This window comes from Idiotropiscis lumnitzeri, chromosome 8 (genome assembly GCF_059441095.1).
Source record: "Idiotropiscis lumnitzeri isolate Australia: NSW breed Sydney's pygmy pipehorse chromosome 8, RoL_Ilum_1.0, whole genome shotgun sequence".
Classification (NCBI taxonomy): Eukaryota; Metazoa; Chordata; class Actinopteri; order Syngnathiformes; family Syngnathidae; genus Idiotropiscis; species Idiotropiscis lumnitzeri.
This window is the reverse complement of record NC_142398.1, coordinates 2,424,656-2,445,598: the sequence shown is the minus strand read 5'-3', so window position 1 is coordinate 2,445,598 and position 20,943 is coordinate 2,424,656. Positions and strand designations below refer to the sequence as shown.

Sequence of the window (20,943 nt, the reverse complement as noted above, 5' to 3'; positions counted from 1 at the left end):
GATATCTATAAATCATGCAGATGCATAGCTCCCAGTGGGGATACCACTAGGTTGGACGTGTGTATTAATGCATGACACGGCAACCAACGCACACACACACACACACCCCTACACACATGCATGGGCGCAGTCGCACGCACGCACACACACACACACACAATCTCCTTTTGAGCAAAATGTGTTGTGACGTCAACTCCACAAAGGGGATGTGGGAAGCCATACAGTGGGGGATCCTATAAAACTTAAATAAATCAAACCTATAATACCAAGAATAGCGTGGTGGACGACTCCTCGTTTACGTCAGTGCACGACAGCACTCCTGCTTTCATTTTAGTAATTTATTCAAATTTATTGAATCATTTGTTTGTTTTTATTTAGTCTTCAAATTTGACATTGTTGCTTTCAGCTACCCATTCTCATTCTCTCCGTGTGGAAACCGAATGCTGCTTGGAAGTCAGGCCACTGTACCATTACACCATCAGTCACGTGAGTGTTGATTAAATTGCAATTATTTCAATCGATCGGTGGCGGTGTAGCATTCCAAGTGGGAATTAACGTCTTTGCTGAGGCGTGTACGAAGACGCGTGCAGCCTGATTTAGGTCGTTTGCCATCGTAGTGGAGATTGGCTCTTTCGCCGCCCGCCTGGAGTTCCTTGAATGAAGATGGCCCAGAGAAAGACAAAAGGCGTTGCAAACGTGATGGGCTGACGTAAGCCTGCAGCAAAAAATCGAAACCTTTGATTAAAACGTTGCATGACAGGCTATTATTAATTTAGAAATGCTGGGCTAGGTTGCTCCCTTCTGAGTTGGTCAAACAGTTAAGATATCAACAGTTTGATGTGGTTCTCAGTATTTAAAAATTCATCCCTCAATGGTTGAATCACTTTGCTTTCTCCCGGTTCTCCAGTTTCCTTCCACATTCCAAAGACATGCATGGTAGGTTACTGTGACACTCTAAATTGGCCCTTGGTGTGAGTGGGAGCACGGATGGTAGTTTATCTTTGTGTGCCCTGTGATTGGGGGGCAACCAGTTCAGGGGGTATTGCCCGAAGATAGCTGGGACAGACTTCAACACGCCCTTGAGTGGGAGTGAGGAAATGCAGCTCAGATGACGGATGGATGGATGTATATCATGTGAAGACCCACAATAAAAGTCACATGAACAAACATAGGCTCAAATTCGGTAGGCTTGTTTGTCATATGTAGATACACAAAAACAGAGACGCCATGGCCATAAACACACAGGATATCTGTTTGGTTTGAATCAACTTTTTTGCTTTGTCATGGCCTACAGAATTATATAAAGAACAGACAATATAGGCCTGCCTTGAAAGATAGTCTTCTTGAGAAACCTCATATTTGGTAGACATATCTGTCATGACAAAGCTCACATAAAGGTTGCCGGAAGCCATGCCTAAAAAGACTCAGCAAGTCTTACATTTAGGTTTGAAATGGACACGTTTGCTTGGTAACATCCTACATAATTTTCAAAAAGAATATAGCCTCCAAAGACACTTTCAACCAGCATCCTTAAAATAATAGACATATCTGTCATCTGACCCACGGTTTGAAATTGATAATGTATATGATAATGAAATGGTATTGCTGCGATTGGCTGGCAAATAGTCCAGGGTGTACTCCACCTCCTGGGATAACTGGGATAGGCTGCATCTGCGACCCTTGTGAGGAGAAGCGGCTAATTGTAATGGCCTCTAGTATTTCTGTAAGAATTATGTCCCCAAAGACTTTTTCACAGAGCAACCACAAATCTGATCGATGTCTATCGAGAGTAGACCCACACAAAAACTCCCAAAAATCCATGCCAAAAAAAGCAAAGGGAGTTTGTCCATTTTGGCTTGAAACAGACATTTTGGCCCTGTATCTGCCCAGAGATTTTTTGGGGGAAAATTCAAATTCCAAATGCTGTTTCATTTAGGAACATGACATTTGGTAGACATGTATATTGCTGGCGTCAGGTGCAATCCTTGTACCTCCAAAATCATCACTGCTTCGTCAGCCATTTTTAACATTTCATATTGGTTAAAGGGGACGTCAACCCCAAAAATCCAGTAGTAATATAATGCTATATGCGCCTTCACTAGTCTCAACATGCCATTCTGTTTAATATTGAGTTTGTAAAATATGAGTTAAGCAGCAGAATCCACCCGTTATAAACCATCTCATGGGCGGCCATTTTATCACTTCTGTGGACTGAAAATGTCACAGTTGCTCAGGGCTCCGGTAAGGACCAATCACCTCTCATCTGTTTTCTGAAGCTGAGCCTTGATTGATCGTTACCTGAGCCCTGAGCAACTGTGATGTAATTTTCAGTCGACAGTAGTGACTAAATGGCATCCCCCGGAGATGGCTAAAAGCGAATGGATTTTACTGCTTCACTCATACTCTGCCAATGCCATGTGTTTTGAAACAATTCTGATACTGCTTATGATCAATTACAGCATCAATAAGAGTGACTAGTAGCGAGACTGATACCCAATCGCCAGGCTACAATGGGTTAAGTTGTCTGTTATATCCAATCAGACAAGCATGAACTACAATGGGTTAAGCTGTCTGTTATATCCAATCAGACAAGCGTGAGCCCTTGAGTAGACACTGCTTATAATCAATTACAGTATCAAATAATATAATAGTCACAACTCATGATCAATTGCTATGACTTATTATTAACTTCAGGATCGCGGATCGTCGGCGACTTACATGGACAACAAACACTTCACTGCGTTAAACAAGCGGCACATTTTATTTAACCCACAGTATAAAGTGTACAAGCAAGCAAGCAACAATTGTATTTCAGCTCATAGATTACTTGCAATACATAAATCTCATTACCGTGTGCTGGAAGGACGGAGAGCCTCGGCGTCCTCAGTAATGCGAGCAAAAAATACGATGCTGGGCGTCCGCGCGTAGAACCCTCAGCTGACTCTACTTACGTTTTGCCTCCGTTACATTCTTATAGCCAATATCGCACCCCATCCCCTCCCGTTCGAGTGCGCTTTGATGGTTCGCATGGCCCTTCGCACAACTTTGGCCTTTGCCAATCCTTACTCCCTTTTCGTTATCGGCTGTACCTTTTCGCATGAGTCAGACATTCCTGGTGCTTAGGCCCTGTGCAAATTCCCTCCAATTATTCCCATTCTCATAACACATAGATACAGCCTGTGCAAATTCTCATAACACATAGATACAGCCTGTGCAAATTCTCATAACACATAGACACAGACATCTACTAACGCGTGTATATAGGTATAAAATGGTTATTATGCAGCATTTATGTGGTAAAACAACATTAATAAACCATATTTCACTTCACCATGTTTCCTCTAATGGGCCTGCATAGAACATATTGTTGTAAAGAAAATGCTTGGGTTGACTTGCCCTTTAATGTAGTGTAAAAATAACACACACACACACGTGTGGACTGACCAATAATATAGATTTGTGAAAAATGGGAAATTTACCAAATTTCGACATTGGAGGATTCTGCCTGAAAAGACGCAGGAGGTCAGACGTTTTTGGCTGATGTCACCATATAAGACCAATTTTCCAACGTCCTTTGAAAACTGACTTATACCCGTCATTGTTTTTGTGTGTCATCTTGCATGTGGGTGGACGATGGCAGTAAAGTTTGATGAGTCGCCTTTTTGAAAAAAGTTCAAATAATTCAGCTCCAGTAGCCGATTTCTCTTACAAACATGAAACTCAAGACATATCTGTTATGACGTGACCCACAAAAACGTCTCAAACACCATGACCAAAAAGACACAGGTAGTCTGCCATTTGCTTTGAAGTGGCCATTTTAGCGTCATTTAGAACCTTTGTTGGGGTTAGTCAAATATTGACTTGGGACCAGAGATTTTTTGCAATCAAATTTCTACCCTGTATAATAGACAGTGTAAGTAAGTAAATATTATTTTTCTAGCACTTTTCACAGAGAGGGCTCACAAAGTGCTTCACAAACAATCAAGCATCAGCATTAGATATAAATAAATAAAATAAACAACAAAAACTAGTGAAATATTTTAAAAATGCAATTAGTGTACTGGAATGCCCGCCTTAAAAGATATGGTTTTAATTGCCTTTTGAAAATGGCCAAAGAAGCGGCTTCTCCTCACAAGGGTCATGGGTGTGCTGGACCCTGTGCCATCAATCTTCAGGCAGGAGTACACCTTGGACTCGTTGCCAACCAATCGCAGGGCATACAAGACGAACAACCATCCGTGCTCACAAACACACCTAGAGCCAATTTAGAGTGCCCATGCATGTTTTGGAATGTGGGTGGAAAACCACGCAGGCACAGGGAGAACATTCAAACTCCACACAGGAAGGCCGGGGCCAGACTCGTACCCTGCACCGTGCTTGACAATGAAGGGCTCTGAACGTAATTGTACGTAGTTTTTTTATTGGATCCTAAAATGAACTGGCAGCCAGTGCAAACAGGAGTGATATGACTGAATCTTTGAAATCTTATCAGAAGCCTGGCAAAGTTTTGAACTAATTGGAGGCGGTCTAATTAAGTTTCGTTGAGACAGGAGAAGAGAATTACAGTAGTCATTACCTGAAGAAGCAAATGCATGAATGATAATTTCTAGCTCGGAATGAGATAATATGGATCTGAGTTTGGAAATATTTTTGAGGTGAAAAAAGCAGTTGCTAGTTGTGATTTTGATGTGCTCATCAAGAAGCACGGCATGATCAAATATGACTCAAAGGTTTCTCAAGATAGGGCCACTTTTTGAGGTAAAATGTCAAGGGGCAACAATTAACGCCTCAGTTTTGGCTGCATTTAGCTGAAGAGAGTTGCATTAATTCAACCCTTAACTAAGCTAATTCCCTACCATTTTTACTGGCGCAACACCCTCAATAACAGCGTTTTTCTGGATTTTGACAGATTTTACAAGGCCCACAGAATATTGTGTTCTAAGGCAATATAAACATGGCACATGCCAAAAGAAAAAAAATGACTTCTTTAATATGAAAAAAAGTTTGATTTTGTCTTTTTTTTCATTCTCCAGAATTCAGCATTAGAAAATAGCTAAATTTCATCAAAATTCCAATCCCTGGGGGAAAACAATTGCAAATGAGCTTTTTGTAAAAAGCATGCATTTCAAGCATAATTTAAATTTTGACACGACTATTGTTGCTTTTGCAACAGCTCAAACATTTAAATAATGATTTCCTTCTGCAAAACAAAATAAACATCACCACAAAAAGGGGATTTTGATAGCATCCATCCAACCATTATCTGTTCCGCTTCTCCTCACGAGGGTGCTGGCGCCTATCCCAGCTGTCTTCGGGCAGTAGGCGGGTACACAAAACTATTTAACGACTGAACTGGACTATATACACAAGCGCATGTGAGTGCGTGTGTTATTGTTGCGACAGATTAACATCTTTCTCTTTCTCTCCCTGTCACACGCTCTCACACACACACACACACACACGCACACCCCCTCACATGCGCACACATGAAATTAAATTGACACCAGCGGGACGGAGGGGGGGTTGGGGATCAGGTCATTGCCTAGCATCCATTTTACTGAGTAATTTGAAATGAGTGGAGTTTGCATGTTCTCCCCGTGCCTTCGTGGGTTTTCTCCGGGTACTCCGGTTTCCTCCCACATTCCAAATACATACATGGCAGGTTGATTGGATACTCAAAATTGCCCCTAGGTATGAGTGTGAGCGCGGATGGTTGCTCGTCTATGTGGACCTTGCGATTGGCTGGCAACCAGTTTAGGGTGTACCCCGCCTACTGCCCGAAGACGGCTGGGAGAGGCTCCAGCTGCCCCCAGCGATCCCTGTGATGAGTAGCGGAACAGATAATGGATGGATGGATTAAACAGTTTTCGTCATCGTCTGTGTCTTCATTGCTCGATGCCTCAGGCGAAATTACCATATGAACCACGCAGAGCATCACTCGACGGCTGCTTCCTTCCTTTGTTCGACAAACGAAGCATCATCGTTAATGCACAGCAACTCGATCGCTGACGTCTTGCTTGGAGGTGGATGATTTTTTTTTTCAAAAGGCAATCCTCTAGGGTTAAATGATTTGTTTTGTTCATGCTACTACTAGTACTACTATTTCTAGGCTCTCTCCGCCCTCTCTGGTCTCGTCGCTCTCACCACGCTACTCCAACACGCCCACTCCCACAAGTCCTTATTCTCTTCAATCCCTTGCGCGATGACTGGCTGATCTTATACTTGCTGCTACCTGCTGGCCTTTTTTTATATAACATTGCAGTGATGCCTTATCCTTCAGTCAGAAGCTGCTTGAGACCATCATTTACACTCTCGCATAAAAATAACGGAAGACGTATGGTTGGCGGGGGGCTAAATTTCTGCAAACGTGTATATGTACATTTTATGGATTAACAGGGAGTTTGTCGTGCATATGTGACAATTTCATACGCTTACTGGTTAAACAGTCGGAGATAATTGACTGATTGGAAGCTCCTCAGAGACAGGAGAGTCAATGTCCGAACCTAGTGTAAAAACAGGGTCCAGCGTGCTTCCCTTTATGTGTGTCGGCCATTGACATGATAAGAAAAATGAAAAGAAACTGTGAGATTTATAAAGTTTGTGACCATTTTCAGGCACAGTGAAATTACCCAGCATTTAGATTCCCTTAAATTTAGTGATTGAAGCAAAGAACTCAATGAATTCAGCCAAAAAAGTGACATAAAAACCAGGTGGACAATAAATTAAGAGACAATAAAATGGATTGGCGCGGCCAACTATGGCAATTAACAGTTTGAATGTGGTAAAAGTTCCACAGTTCACCCTCGGAGAGGAGAAACTGTCTTTGAGCAACAAAGCTCGAAATCCACCATGGACAGTGATCTTTGAGGCACATGAGAATGAGCAATCCCTTTGTGATGAAAAATGATTGAGAATGAATGATTTGCTGCAAATTGAGCAAGCGTTTAGCAAAGCTAGCTTGAAAGATTTAGGACCGGTGTTGCAGACTTTGCATATAGTGTTTGTTTTTTAGGAATGTCCCAGGCACAGATTAAAGATTACAAAGTTATAGACATTACAAATCATTCATTTTCTTGGTCAATAAAAAAATAATTCATCAATTTTATTATTATTATGATTAATCTTATTATCATTAAGGATATATTGAGGAAGAGCATCAATGATGAGGCGGTGCTGGATTTTGGCTTTTTTTCTGTCCTCTATATGCGTACACAAAGTCGGGCCCCTTTGACCGCAAAACCTATGCGGAATACAGCCCAGCTACGCCACTGCTAAAAACTAACAGAACCTTCACATGTATGCTTGCTCACTCCAGCTCCGTCTGCTCTGTTGTGAGCGTGTGTGTGTTGAGTGCACGCACACTTACCTCCCTTCCTCACCAACTTGACACTCAGTCGCTCGGTAGAAGGCGAGCTCGGCGGTTGCTCCGTGGTGGCTCAAAACGCTGACATCCGACCTGGGAATATCGAGTCTTGAAGAAATTCTTCATCAGTGCCGTCCTGGTGAGTAAATTACAGCTTTTTATGTATAAGTTCCTTATTGAGAATGCATTTCATTGTTCTATTCAAGGATTCTTGCATTTTACTGTGTTTAGATAACTAAACGCTAGCGGGAGCGGGAAAGACCAGTATATAAGTATGACATTTAAGGGTAATATGAAAACTGTAATATCTTATGTGTTTTTCCTCCACAGTGTGGTGTTGGGTGGGGTTGGGGTGTTGTGGGAGTCTCTCACATGAGGTCCACCTGCCTGGAAGGTAAGAAAGTCTATTAGAGGCAGATGTTGGATTGTCTCACGCTGACACTCGCCCGCGGGAATTCAGGAACCAATGCCGGGGCAACAGCCTAAATGAGGACTGAGGATATATTTTTGGTCTTTTTTCTTCTTCTCCCATCTTGCTCCGAAGAATAACGACAGCCCCAGGAAATGAGAGCAAAACATTTTTCTCTTATTTATTTGGTCTTTGAATGGATTTTAAATAAGGAGGATTTGTGTTGTCTCTTTGAAATTTTCCTTTAAGGAGTTAGTGCAAATGGAATTAATGGTAATAGTACATTCCACAACTTGTCTCATAAAATAACCTAAAACATTAAAAAAAAATACTGAACAGCAAAGAAAATTTTCATGTTAGTGAAAAGTGTATTATTAGCAACAGCTGTTCATCCATCCATCCATCGATTATCTGATCCACTTCTCCTCAAAAGGGTCGGGGGGGTGCTGGAGCCTATCCCAGCCGTCATTGGGCAGTAGGCAGAGTACACCCTGAACTGGTTGCCAGCCAATCGCAGGGGACACAAAGACAAACAACCAGCCGCGCTCACAATCACACCTAGGGACAATTTTTAGTGCGTTCAACCAATCTGCCACGCATGTTATTGGAATGTGGGAGGAAACCGGAGTACCTAGAGGAAACCCACGCTGGCTCGGGGAGAACATGGAAACTCCACACAGGAAGGCCGCAGCCGGAATCTAACCCTGCACCTCTCAATTGTGAGGCAGACGTGTATCCAGTCGGTCACTCTGCCACCAGCATCCAATCCTACCTATCATAAGTAAAATAAATCATGTCACTAATTAAGACATTTTCAAACCGAAGCCACTCTCAAATGAACAGGCTCTAAACCAGTTCCAAACCTTATCAGATATCAGAAGTCATCTAATGTGATTTGTTGCTTCTGACTAGCAAAAAAAAAGATAAATAAATAAATATAAAAATAAGAACTAAAAAAGAGAAAAACTTGTTTTGCTAATTAAACCAGTTTCAAGTACAATTCTGTGTTGGCTGAACTTTCTAACTTTCAGCAGATTTCAAACTGGTTTTCAAGCCTCCTTGATCATCAGAAGTCGTGTGATGTGATGGTTTTTTTTGCTCCCGTATAGTAAAACTAAATTTCAAGCCTGATCTAGTAATTGTGTAATGTGATTGTTTGCTGCATAGCAAAACAAAGTGAAATTAGATTTTAAAATCATTTTGCTGTTTAAGTCTGTTTCAAAACACATTCCATATTGACTGACTCAATCTGGGTTTATTTCAAGCTGTTTCAAAGCCCCATCAAGTGTTCTAAATCATATCAATATGATCATAAGTCATGTATTGCGATACAACTGTTCACTCCCGACTGCCAAAACAAAGTGAAAAACTTAATTTAAAAAAAAAGTCAACTGTGTACTTAACCTATGATAATTAAGCCAAGTTTAAACAAAATTTGTGTCAGCTGACTAAATCTGAGCCAAATTTAAACCTTTCTGTGCATTGCGAGGTGAGTCTTGTGTCAATACCTAACGCCTGTGACTTTAATCTTACACATTTGAATTTGCGACTCGATTTTATGACATTAAACATTTGTCTTTATGTTATTTTTAGTTTTAGCATTACCAGTCCACAGTTGGCGGGAACGTCGTCTTCTTGATTTTTTGACACACTACGACAGCTCCTACTACTGACACCTACAGTATAATAAAAGTGAGACTATCAAACAAGATGATGGGATTATATCAACGTGCAGAAAAGAAAATATTTACTTAAAACCTCATCCCAGGATATGTACTGAAAAGCGCCGGGCAAGGCCGAACACTTTCATCCTTCCAATTAATTTGCCGCTATTATATCCTTGGCAAAAGAAATCCACAATGCTTTTCCACACAAAAAAAAAATCATTATTATTATATTGACTAAGGAACATGAAATTTGCTGGACAACCCCACAAAAAAGTCTCAAAAAGCCTTGATTGAAAAGGTTCAGGAAGTCTGCTATTTTTGGTAAAAGATGCCAGTTTGGCTCAGAAATGAGCTTCAGAGTCTAAATAAATAAATAAATAAATGAGCCCCGAAAGACCATTTCCTTTAGCAATGTCTGTAATGAGTACACAAAAAAAAGTCTCCAGTAGCTGTCCACAAACAGAAGCAGCAAGATGGCCATTTTGGACAAAAAAAAATTAGACTTATGGAGATTTTTTAGCAATCAGTTCTGGAGTCTTAAATTCCAGATCAATTTCGCTGAAGTAATTTTTGAATGCAAGGCATCATGGATTCTCACCGGAACGGCCCCTCAGACTGGACCTCATCCCGGCCCAGCTTCTCTCCACTGCTGGACCGACTCAACGGCACACTCAACCTTGGCTTTAGCCCGGGAATCCCGACCTCCAACGATGTGTCGGACCTGGAAAGCATGCTGCTATGGACCCTGCACGAGCCCAGCACCATCGCGTTGACTCTCATGTACAGCCTGTCCTTCCTGCTGGGCTTCGTGGGCAACCTGATGTCCCTGCGGGTGCTCACCAACCGCCGGAGTCGACGTCAAGCGGGTGTCAGCGCCACCCGGAGCCTTCTGGTCAACTTGGCTGTGTGCGACCTGGCCGTGGTCTGCGTGTGCATGCCTATCACGCTCGCCAGTCACATATACACCGCATGGTCGTATGGTGACCTGTTGTGCCGGGCCGTTCCCTTCACACAGGCTGTCTCTGTGTCAGCAAGCGTCCTGACCCTCACCGTGATCAGCGTCAACCGCTACTATAGCGTCCGCTCGCCGCTCAGGGCGCGATCTATGTTTACCCGCCGGCGCATCCTGGCCACAGTCGGCGTGGTGTGGGTCACCTCGTCTGCCATGTGCGCCCCCATCGCCATCATGAATCATCGGCAGGAGATCAGCTTTGAGACCTTTTCCATTCTCGTGTGTCAGGAGGAGTGGCCTAAGCATCGCCTTAAACAAGGGTACGTACTCCAAAGCTAACATAAGAACACACATTCAAGGGTTAGATATTAGGGGTCAGGATGTGAGATTTGGATTCGGGTCGTGGTTTCCTATCTTGGTGTAACAGGAAAAGTGACCCAAACCTCATTTTAAGCAAGTGTACATCCAACAAAGTCGAAGTAGGTTTTCATGGAGACATGGGGTTTTGGGGTTGGGATAGCATTAGGAGATGCGTACGGGGGTTAGGTCACAGGCATAGCGGTTTGCTATTGATAGAGAGTAGTGGCTAGCGTTTTAAACTTGAGTGTTAGAGTGTTTGGGTGTTCCGTTTAACAGTTGGGGTCGTTAGTTCAAGGAGATAGGGGGTAGTGCATGTTAAAAAACATTCAATACATTTTCTTTGAGACACTGGGTAAAATTACGATTGGTGTTACGATTAGAAAGGGTATCTACTTCAAAAGTAGCCTATTCAGGATTTGGGTAGGTGTTAGGTTTCGGAGGTTGCATGTTTAAATGAAGGGCTTTAGCATTAGGATTACTGCTAGGGGAAGGTTTAAGGTTTGCATTCTTCGTGTTTGAGTAGGATTAGGCCAAGCATCCCCTAAGCCAAGGTTAGCAAAGTAGATGTAGGCTTCTATCGAGTCATAGGCTTTAGAGTTTTAGGGTTAGAGTTTTAAGGTTACGGATAGCATTTTATTTGGAGAAGGGTCAGCGTTGGAGATTAGGGTTGTGTTTAGGAAATTTTAAAAGATTTTTCTCCTTTTCTTTTAAGAGAGACTGTCATTGTCAGTACACTGGCCAACTGGAGAATGTTTAATTTGAAAGAACTATTGGGTTAATGATGTTCATACCTACCTACCTAACCTGTAGAAAAAAATGGGGAGTCAAAACGCACCAGTCGATGATATTAAGGAGGGAGGGCCAACTACGCTATGGATAGTCTCGAGAGGGGTGAGGATTAGGTTTAGGCACCAAACCTAACCCTTAACCTGACCCTAGTGCATAATGAGGAAAGTGATATAAAATCAATACATGTTAAAAATATATCAACAAAGAATAAAAGCATCTTATAAACTAAAAAACATGCAGTTTGTCCCGACTCGTGGGAAGGAAGGAACGAGAGGATAAGTGCTGCGCCTGACTGGTCCGATCCTGTTCCTGTCATGATCCGTTTCTGTCACGCCACGTGTCTGATTGATATGAGAATGAAGAAAATTGGAAGTGAGCAGATGCCCCCGCAGAGCTACATATATGAGCCAGATGCGGCGCAGACTAAAAGCACATGCGCATCGTTCCAGAAGACAGCCCCAGTTTTCGATGAGGTCTCTATCTGAAATCGTCGCCCACTCACTCTCACGCTGAAGCTGGCGGCTGCAAGCTATGTAAGACTACCGTGACATGAAAACGCAAGCTGGATAGTAAAGCGCTAATGTTGTTGTGCTAACGCCTTTTCACCTGAAGATCATTGTTGTTACCCCACTGTTAGCTGGGGGGACAAGGGGGGATAAAGATTCATGCCCGGCTGCCTGCTGACCGCTGCCAGCCGTCGTCAGCCTCGAGAGTTGACACAACTTTAGCGTAGCTATATGTCTGAAATATAACCAGTCGGGATTTGTGTGCACATTCTTGCTCTTGTCCGGTTCAGCTTGTAAAAGTGGAGAATCGCTTGGTACGGTATTTTTGTTTTTGTGGAAGTGATCACATGAGCTCACGTTTGATGTCAATAAATCCAAACTACTGTGCAGAACGCTTCTATACCTTCAAAGGTTGAATTGGACAAGAGTAATAATGTGCATTTGCATTTTGGTGGCGATCGGTCGCCGTTTTAGACAACAGAACTGATAGGCAATATTACCTCACTTGCCTCCCTGCTGTGACGTAGGCGCTGAGACTGGAACAAATAACAAGACGAGCTCCAAAAGGAAGCGTGCCAATTTGTCGTAAATCTCATTAAAAAAAAAAAACATGACTTAAGTTCAGAAAATACCAAATTAAAAAATTTGGTTTCACAAGTAATTCGACATAATACAACTGATAAAGAATGAAAAAAACTTTATTTGGTATATTTGATGAAATAACCACTTTTTTGGGGCTCTTTCTGTTTTCGTTGTATTTACTGCCTCTAGGTTTTATCCTACAAAAACATGGAATTTCATTCCATTTCTATGCGGATGACAGTCAGTTCTATGTCCCGCTGAGCAAAAATGACACTTTCTCCTTGAGACCACTTCTGTCCTGTCTAGAGGAAATCAAAATCTGGATGTCACTCTTCTGCTGTTCATCTGTTATCTATTGTACATGTTTTTATGTGTTTCAATTTGTGTTCTAATTTCCCGCAAATTTATATCACACCATATGGAAAGCGCTTTGTTACAGCTCCAGGTGTTGTGAAATGCGTTATATAAATAAAGTTGTATTCAGTTGTATTGTATGTCACTTAATTTCTTGAATTTCAATGAAAAGAAGGCAGAGGTTATGGTGTTCGGTCCCAATGGCCCTTCTACTTTCAACCCTATTGACTTTGGCCCCCAGGGATCTTATCTAAAGCCAACAGTCTCGAACTTGGGTTTTAAATTGGACAGTGATTTTAAATTAGATCAGAAAATCAGTTCTGTTGTTTCATCCAGCTCCTTTCATATTATGCAGCTAGCTAGAGTGAAGCCCTTTCTTTCCCAGCAGCACTTTGAAACAGTAATCCATGCATTCGTTGCATCGAGGCTTGATTACTGTAATACACTTTACTTTGGAGTCAACCAGATGTCCCTCAAGTGCCTCCAACTGGTCCAAAATGCTTGTCTTTTAACTTGTGCTCGAAAGATGGATCACATAACCTCTCTCTTCATTGGCTTCCAGTGCAATTTAGAATTTGCTTTTGAGAAACTTCTGCCCGCTGTCTCAGGTTTGCGTACCAAATGCTGATGGAGGTGCCGGGGACTAAGTGCAGCCTCAGAGGGGATCGCACCTTTTCTGTTGCCGGTCCTTCCCTACGGAATGACCTCCCATTAAATGTTCGGCAAGCCCCCTCTCTGTTCACTTTTAAAACTCATTTGAAGACACATTTTTATTCTTTAGCTTTTAGCTCAACATAAGACTGTCGTTATTCTGCTGTTCTTCTGGTATCTACTGTATATGTGTTTATGTATTTTAATTTGTGTTCTAATTACCTGATAATCTTTATTACTCCATATGGAAAGCGCTTTGTTACAGCTGCAGCTGTTGTGAAATGTGCTATATAAATATACAGTGCTTGGCACTTGACCCTCTTTTGCCGGTCAGTCCCTTGCCTTCCAACCGCAATCTGGGTAGCTTTCCGGCCTCGACCCTCTGGTCTTATGCATAAAAATTGTCGGCCCCAGACCCCATACAGAAAAAAAAAGCATCCATGCATGACGCTGCCGCGGTAGACTCCGGATCTCACAAAGAACAACAAAACATTTTACTCACCCCATAACATGAGTGTCACCTTCATGTGCACTTCAGGGACCACACGGAAAACATAAACTCAAAAAATATTATGCAAGTAAGTATGCACAGTTGGTAGTGGCGCTTTCGACGCGTTCGGAGGCAATTTTTGTCGTTTGCCCATTTCGCGAGTCGGTGCATCACACGCACAAGGTCCAATTCGTGGGCCAGACTGTCCATCACCTAATCCACCTCCGGCCGTCATTAATTGAACCCTTTTTTAAAATTTGTCACCCCCTGCTGCAAAAATGCACGTCCGGCGGGACCAAAAGTCCGGACTGTTCAGACCCCGGGACAGACTGGCCAGCTCTGTCAATAAAGTTGTATTGTATTGTATTATATAATTGCCATTGTTAAGTTCATCCAAGTGTCCCTTTAAATTGCGGAACTCCACGCCTGGACCTTCTTGGAGGAAATGCTGCATTTATAAGTTGTATTAAAACGCTTTTGACTGGGATCACCGTATCCTGAACCACAACAAAAAAAGGATGTAGGGAAATCTGAACAGCCATTCTAAAAAAAAAACAGCCTTGAAAAATCCCCAAAAAGGTTTCATGGTTTGCATGGTGGCGGGTAGAGGACCCAAGTGCAGAAGTCTACAAAAAGTAGTTATTAAATCTTATTTATTTATGACAAAAGCAAAACAAGGCACTTTGATATAACGAAAAATAATACAATAAAAAATAATAACAAAATGCAAAAAAGTTCAGTCAAAAATTAACTACAAAACACACGACTGCAACAATGAATTGACAACTAAATACAAACATACAAGACAAGACAACAAGGTACACCTGTACAAGACATGAGTGGCAAGGGAAGCTGATTGATTGACACAAGGAACAGGTTTGACAAGAACTGGAGTAAACAAATATATAACAAGCAAGACAAAACTTGAAAAAAAGGTACAAGGGAAAACAAGAACCAAAACAAACTCTATTGCCAACAATCTATAAAAACACAGTACATGACAATGTGTTGTATGCGCACCTTTTAGGGGCACGGACTTGTAAGGAACATTAGCTTAACACATGAGTTGTGGCCCGCAGGAGCTCTTCGTGAATGTTCTCATTTTGCATTTATGTGTTTATCTATTTGTCCCATGCAACAAATTTCTGAAATGAAATTGGCGATGGTGGCTCCCCTTGCGCACGTGGCACTCAAATTGAGTTTATTTCTGATGACATCACCTACCAGCTGGGCAACAACAGCATGCTGGTCAGCATGCTGCCGTTGCCCTGTAAGTAGTTGTTGACTCCAGCAAGACCAGCACAAAAACACAACTAAACTATGTTAGTCTATGCTATTTTGTTTTGTTATTTTTAGCAGGCAAACCTTGTGAAACACTGTTTTGACCTGATTGTTTCCTCCTGCATATAGATACAACGTGTTGCTGTTTGCTATGCTCTACTGCCTTCCGGTCACCTTCAACCTGACCATTGGCTTCCTGACTGGCCGGCGACTGTGGGGTGGCACGCGGTCGGCCTTCGCTGACCTGGACCCGCGCAGCCAGGCCCTGCACGCCTCTCGCCTGAAGACCCGGCAGAAGATTGCCAAGATGGTTGTGTGCCTTGTGCTGCTGTTTGCCGCCTCATGGTTGCCGCTTTACGTGGCTGACCTGTGGATTGACCGCGAGCTTCAGCCGCCGCCGTGGCTCCTCCAGACCCGACCGTTTGCCCAGTGGCTGGGCCTGACCAATTCCAGCCTCAACCCCATCTGTTATTGTTTCATCGGGGACCTTTACCGTTCTGCCAAGGTGATACGGACGCGCTACTACCAGAAAGTGGCCGCCCTCTTCAGGGGGGGAGGCGTCCCCAACCTTAGCCGCCGCTACGGAGCAGGACCACGTGGCCACGGCAGTCGCCATCTCCACCTCGGTGGCGACCATTCCTCGATTGTTGATCGGATCGGACTACAGCATCACTGACTGGTGCCGGTCAAGCCCAAGCTTGTGCGAAAACAACAGTGCCCTATTCCCCTGCCAGTGGCGCACATTCAATCCCACCCTCGATCCCTCCCTTGGCCCCTTTCGACTCGACTTACTGCCATCACGGAGACACTCAGCCTATGACAACTTTGAGCCGTTACCCCCGAGGATCGAGTCTGGAACAGAAACTCTCCCTTCAAGGTTGCATTCGGGAGTCAGACAGTCCACTTTGTGTGCTGATAAAATGACAAATCATTAACTAGGGTGCTCAAGCATCCTAAAGATGCAGAGAACGAGTTATCATTTTGGTAAACCATTGCAAGATTTCTCACTGATGTGTATCGAACTTCCCACGAAAGCCAATTATCATTCAAAGCGTTATTTCCCGTGTTGGGCGGCGCTCACGCATCCCAAAAATATTTGCATTGTGCCACTCGAGAACCCCAAAGACATGAATAAAACTAAAGCAAGGGAAATTGGTAAAATCGTGCAAGAGTGACTGAATCATGCACTATAGGTCACTACCTCCTGCGACAAGGCACACGGGCAAAAAACTATGCACCACATGATAAAACAAATCATTAGCAAGCGAACGGCGCTCGGGCAGGTCAAACACTCCAAGAATAGAACTGGTGCATGAAATTTGTTTTTTTTTTCACATGGATGTTATTTGTTAAACCCAAGGGGTGAAGCTTGAGCATCCCAAAGAGGCTCTCGGGATTGCAGTCGACCAATACAAAGAAAGAGAAAGAAAACTGTTTGGCGTCAAAGGGGATTTTTTTGGTAAAATCTCAAGGCATCACACCACTATTGCGTTTTGAATAATCCACTGAAGCAAGCAATCATTAGAAACTGTATTTGTCATGACGAACGACGCTTGAGCATCCTAATTAAGCTCTCTGGGTGGCGCCCAAGCGTCCCATATACACAGAGATGTAACTGACTGGTTTTGGTCAAATGTCAGGTTTTGCATTGATGATATGTGTTGAATCCTCCATGGAGGCCTGCAATGATTACTGTATTGTTCACGCGAGAGACTGCATTTAGAAGAAGATTGTTTTAATCAAATCCTACACACTGACATTGTATTATAAATCACGCATGGATGCCAGGAACTGTCTTTATCACAACAGCCGGTGCTCAGGCCTTTCAAGGATGCTTTGTGGTCGTAGAGAATGGAACTGTAAAGTGAAAGCTGATCATTGTGGTAAAAAAAAATCACAGCAGTTGTGTATTTGTTCTGCCATAGATGCCAATTAAATAGTTGACATTCGAAAAAAAATTTTAATCATCAGGTGCCGCTCGAGCATCCCGAAGACACTCTTTCTGGCGCAGTCACACTAGTCCCAGAATTGTAACTGCCGTGTGAGTTGATTACTGTGGTAAAATCCGAAGGATATTGACTGTTTTATCCCCTGTGGAGTTCTCAAATAATTCAAAACTGTATTTGGCACAAGCATCCCAAGGAATCTTTTTGGGCGGCACTCGAAAATAGAACATAAAGATGTTCTCTAGTTGCAGAGAATGAACACCTTTTCTCTCCAATCTCAGAAAGCTTCACAATGTTATATGATGAATCCCCCACAGTGGCCAAAAATCATTAGAAACAATCTTTGTCACGACGGGCGGCATTCGAGCATCCCGATACCCTCTGCGGTCGCTGCAAATAAAACCGGCCATATGAGAAGTGATATAAAAGATGATCATTTTGGAAAAAAATGTCATGATTTTACACATTAATATTGTCTGTTGAATTCTCCCACCAAGACCAGAAGTAATTTGAAAGAGTCTTAGTGTCTCTGAGCAGTATTCAGGCATCTAAAAAATACGGAATGAAACTGATGATTGAAAGCTGATCATTTTGGTACAACCTCAGAAATATGAACGCTTATGTTGTGTGTTAAATCCTCAATGAATGCCAAAAATAATGTGATACAGTATTGATCAAGTCAGTGCTCCAGCATCCAATGTGTGTGTTAATCCCCAAGGAAGCCAGAAATCATTAGAAACAGGCTTTCTCCTAATAAGTGCATCCTAAAGAAACTCTTGAGGCGGCACTTGAGCACCCGAGAGACGCCTCTTACTCTCACGAGGGTCCCAATTGTGCTGGAGGGTCCCAATTGTGCTGGAGCCTAAAACCCAGCTGACTTCAGGCAGTAGGCAGGCTACACCTTGAACTGTTTGCCAGCCACCAATTGCAGGGAACATAAAGACGAACAACATCCGCGCTCACAATCACACCTAGGGACATTTTAAGTGTTCCATTAACCTACCATGCATATTTTTTTAAGTTTGGGAGGAAACCGGAGCGCCCAGATAAAAACCACACAAGCACGGGGAGAACATGCAAACTCCGCACAGGAAAGCAAGAGCCGATCTACGAACCCACAAGTTCTGTATTGTGAGGCAGATGCGCTAACCACTTCGCCACTTGAAAGATCAGTTTGACAAAATCTGTTTTTGTTAAACGTCACGGAAGTCAGAAATCATTACAAACATCCAAAGGACACTTGGGAGGCACTCGAGTACCTCAAAGATGCAGCAAATGAAGCTGGCAAAAATAATAATTTTGAGCTGGTGGAAGGTCTGAGTGCTTTGAGATGGGCTCTCCAATCTCTGGGTTTGAAGTAGAAGTCTGAGGTGAATAGAAAGCTTCTCAGTGGCAAGACCCCCGTGGTGGATGAGATCTACCCAGAGTTCCTAAAGTCTCCTGTAAGGTCTATTCAGAGGTGCTGGAGAGGAGAGTCCGGAAGTCGTATCTTAGATCCAGGAGGAGCACTGTGGTTTTCATTCTGGCCGTGGAACAGTGGACCAGCTCGACAGTTGAGAGTTCGCTCAACCAATCTACATGTGTTTTGTGGACTTGGGGAAGGCGTTTGTCCTTTTTTTTTGTCTGTGGGGTGTGCTTCCGTGTATAGTGAACTGAACCCTCAGATATGGGCTTCAAATTTCACTCCCTCAAGGAACTTTCTGGAGGGCGAGGGACGTGGGTAAGGGGTTGAAGGGGGCGTAGTGGAGAACTCTGACTGCAGGCTAATTTGTGCTGTGACATGATTGGCGATTGTGACACTGTCACGTGACACTGCTCCACATTAAGACATTCACCTGCTTTAAAAACTGCAGGGTGGCGGATGTCTTGAAGAGCTGTTTCTTTTTACTTCCTATATCATTTTGAGAACGACTATTGTGAGGATCTCGAAACTCAGTACTGTTGTGCAAATATTGATGGGATGATAAACATTTATTTATTTATTTTTTTAACTTTATTAACATGAACAAACCAAACAGTTATTAATATGTACATAATATAGAAAAGACAAAAAGAGCCAGGGGAATTTTAAACAAAAATTCTATATAAATAACATAAAGCAAGTTTTAATGTTTACTATACGTTTTTTTTTTTAACGTTTACAATCCGTTTGACGCCAAACCTCTTTGTTGTGATGACGTCAGCCATTTCTGAGTTCCAGCCTGAGAGCGTCTGCTAAATTACTCACGTAGCCGTCGTCTTATTTTATGTGTAGATGCATAATGGTTGCAATACAACATTTCTGCTCATAGCTGCTGTCTCTCCGCCCAAACGCGGTTCGAGTCAGACTTCTGTTAAAAGTCGAGCATACATGAAAGCTATTCATTTAAGCGATTAGCGCGCTTAGCGTCTCCTTGCTCGCCTCCTCGTTTAGAACGCTACTTGTTTGCGGAGTCGTTTTTTTGCCATCACATAGCTTGTTGCTTCTGCTGTCCGCGGACTTACATATAGTTCAAATAAAGTCCGTTCTGCAAGATAGCTTGGCGCGGAGCATTTAAGGAGCGGCGAAAGATATCTCTTCCGGGTCAACGAGCCACAGGGCGACGCTTTTTTTTAATCAGTACTACGTGACAGCGCGACGCATTTTTTTAATCAGTACTGCGTCACAGGGCGACACTTTTTTTTAAAACAAGAACTGCGTGAACTAGGGGCACAAACAGCTTTGACGAGCTCAAACTCGCTTTGTCTGAGATCGCCTTTTTCGGTCCCAAAACAATGCAAATAAACATGTTTCCCAGGGTCCCACGCGCCCCCCTCGCACCGATGCTGAGGGGGACGCAGCCCACTATTTGAGAATCACTGTTCTAACTTATCACGTTGATATTAAAGGAATATAAGAGTTGGAGCTTAATGTAGTTCATTAGATGTTGCTGCATCCTGTGTATGAAAGAGTGAGACTGTGAAGTGCTGAGCGTGTGACTGGTGGAGCAGAACAGGGTATGTGGTGCAGGAATGTGCAAGAATGGAATGTTTTAGAAGCAGACGGTGCTGAGCGAGACGAGATGACTCGGGGGGCAGAGGATGAAGGAGCAGCCATCAAAAGATCCCACGCAGGAGGAGCCATGGGATTCGGCGGGGGAGAAAGACCAATGAGAGCAAGCTAAAGTTAACTGCAGGATACACATAGCCAATAGATTCATGCCAGGATGCCTTTGTCTCTGTACCATTTGCATATTGTATAGTATGAATCATTACTGGGCAACTCGGATGCAGAGTACGTCTGCTGGTGGCAACAGAGGCGTACCGAGTTGTATTGAGAGGGACCCGAGACCCAGGTGCACATGTAATCAATAATCTGTGTATTAGGAATAAATCCACTCGTGCGTGAAAATGCCGGCTTCCTGATACCTTTCTATTGCAGAACGAGCGCGCATATTGTTGGATGAGTGAGAGTTGGGTAAGGTCACAAATTGGAGTCAGATTGCTAATTTGAGTTTACATTGATTTAAAATTAAAGTCCAACATTGATTTAAAAACTAAATTCCAACAATATCAAAATGCCTCACCTTACCTTGTAAAACTGCGACATAATGTGTTTTATTTATTTCATATTT

General features: G+C 42.9%; 1 pseudogene across 1 annotated transcript; it reads left to right on the top strand.

The window, feature by feature from the left end:
• The first annotated feature begins 341 nt into the window (after positions 1 to 341).
• LOC148331489 (neuropeptide FF receptor 2-like) lies at positions 342 to 19,037 on the top strand (annotated as a pseudogene). The gene is made up of 4 exons (XR_015844770.1): positions 342 to 486; positions 7,316 to 7,502; positions 7,694 to 10,711; positions 15,534 to 19,037. The product of XR_015844770.1 is annotated as a neuropeptide FF receptor 2-like (transcript).
• Positions 19,038 to 20,943: the final 1,906 nt, after the last annotated feature.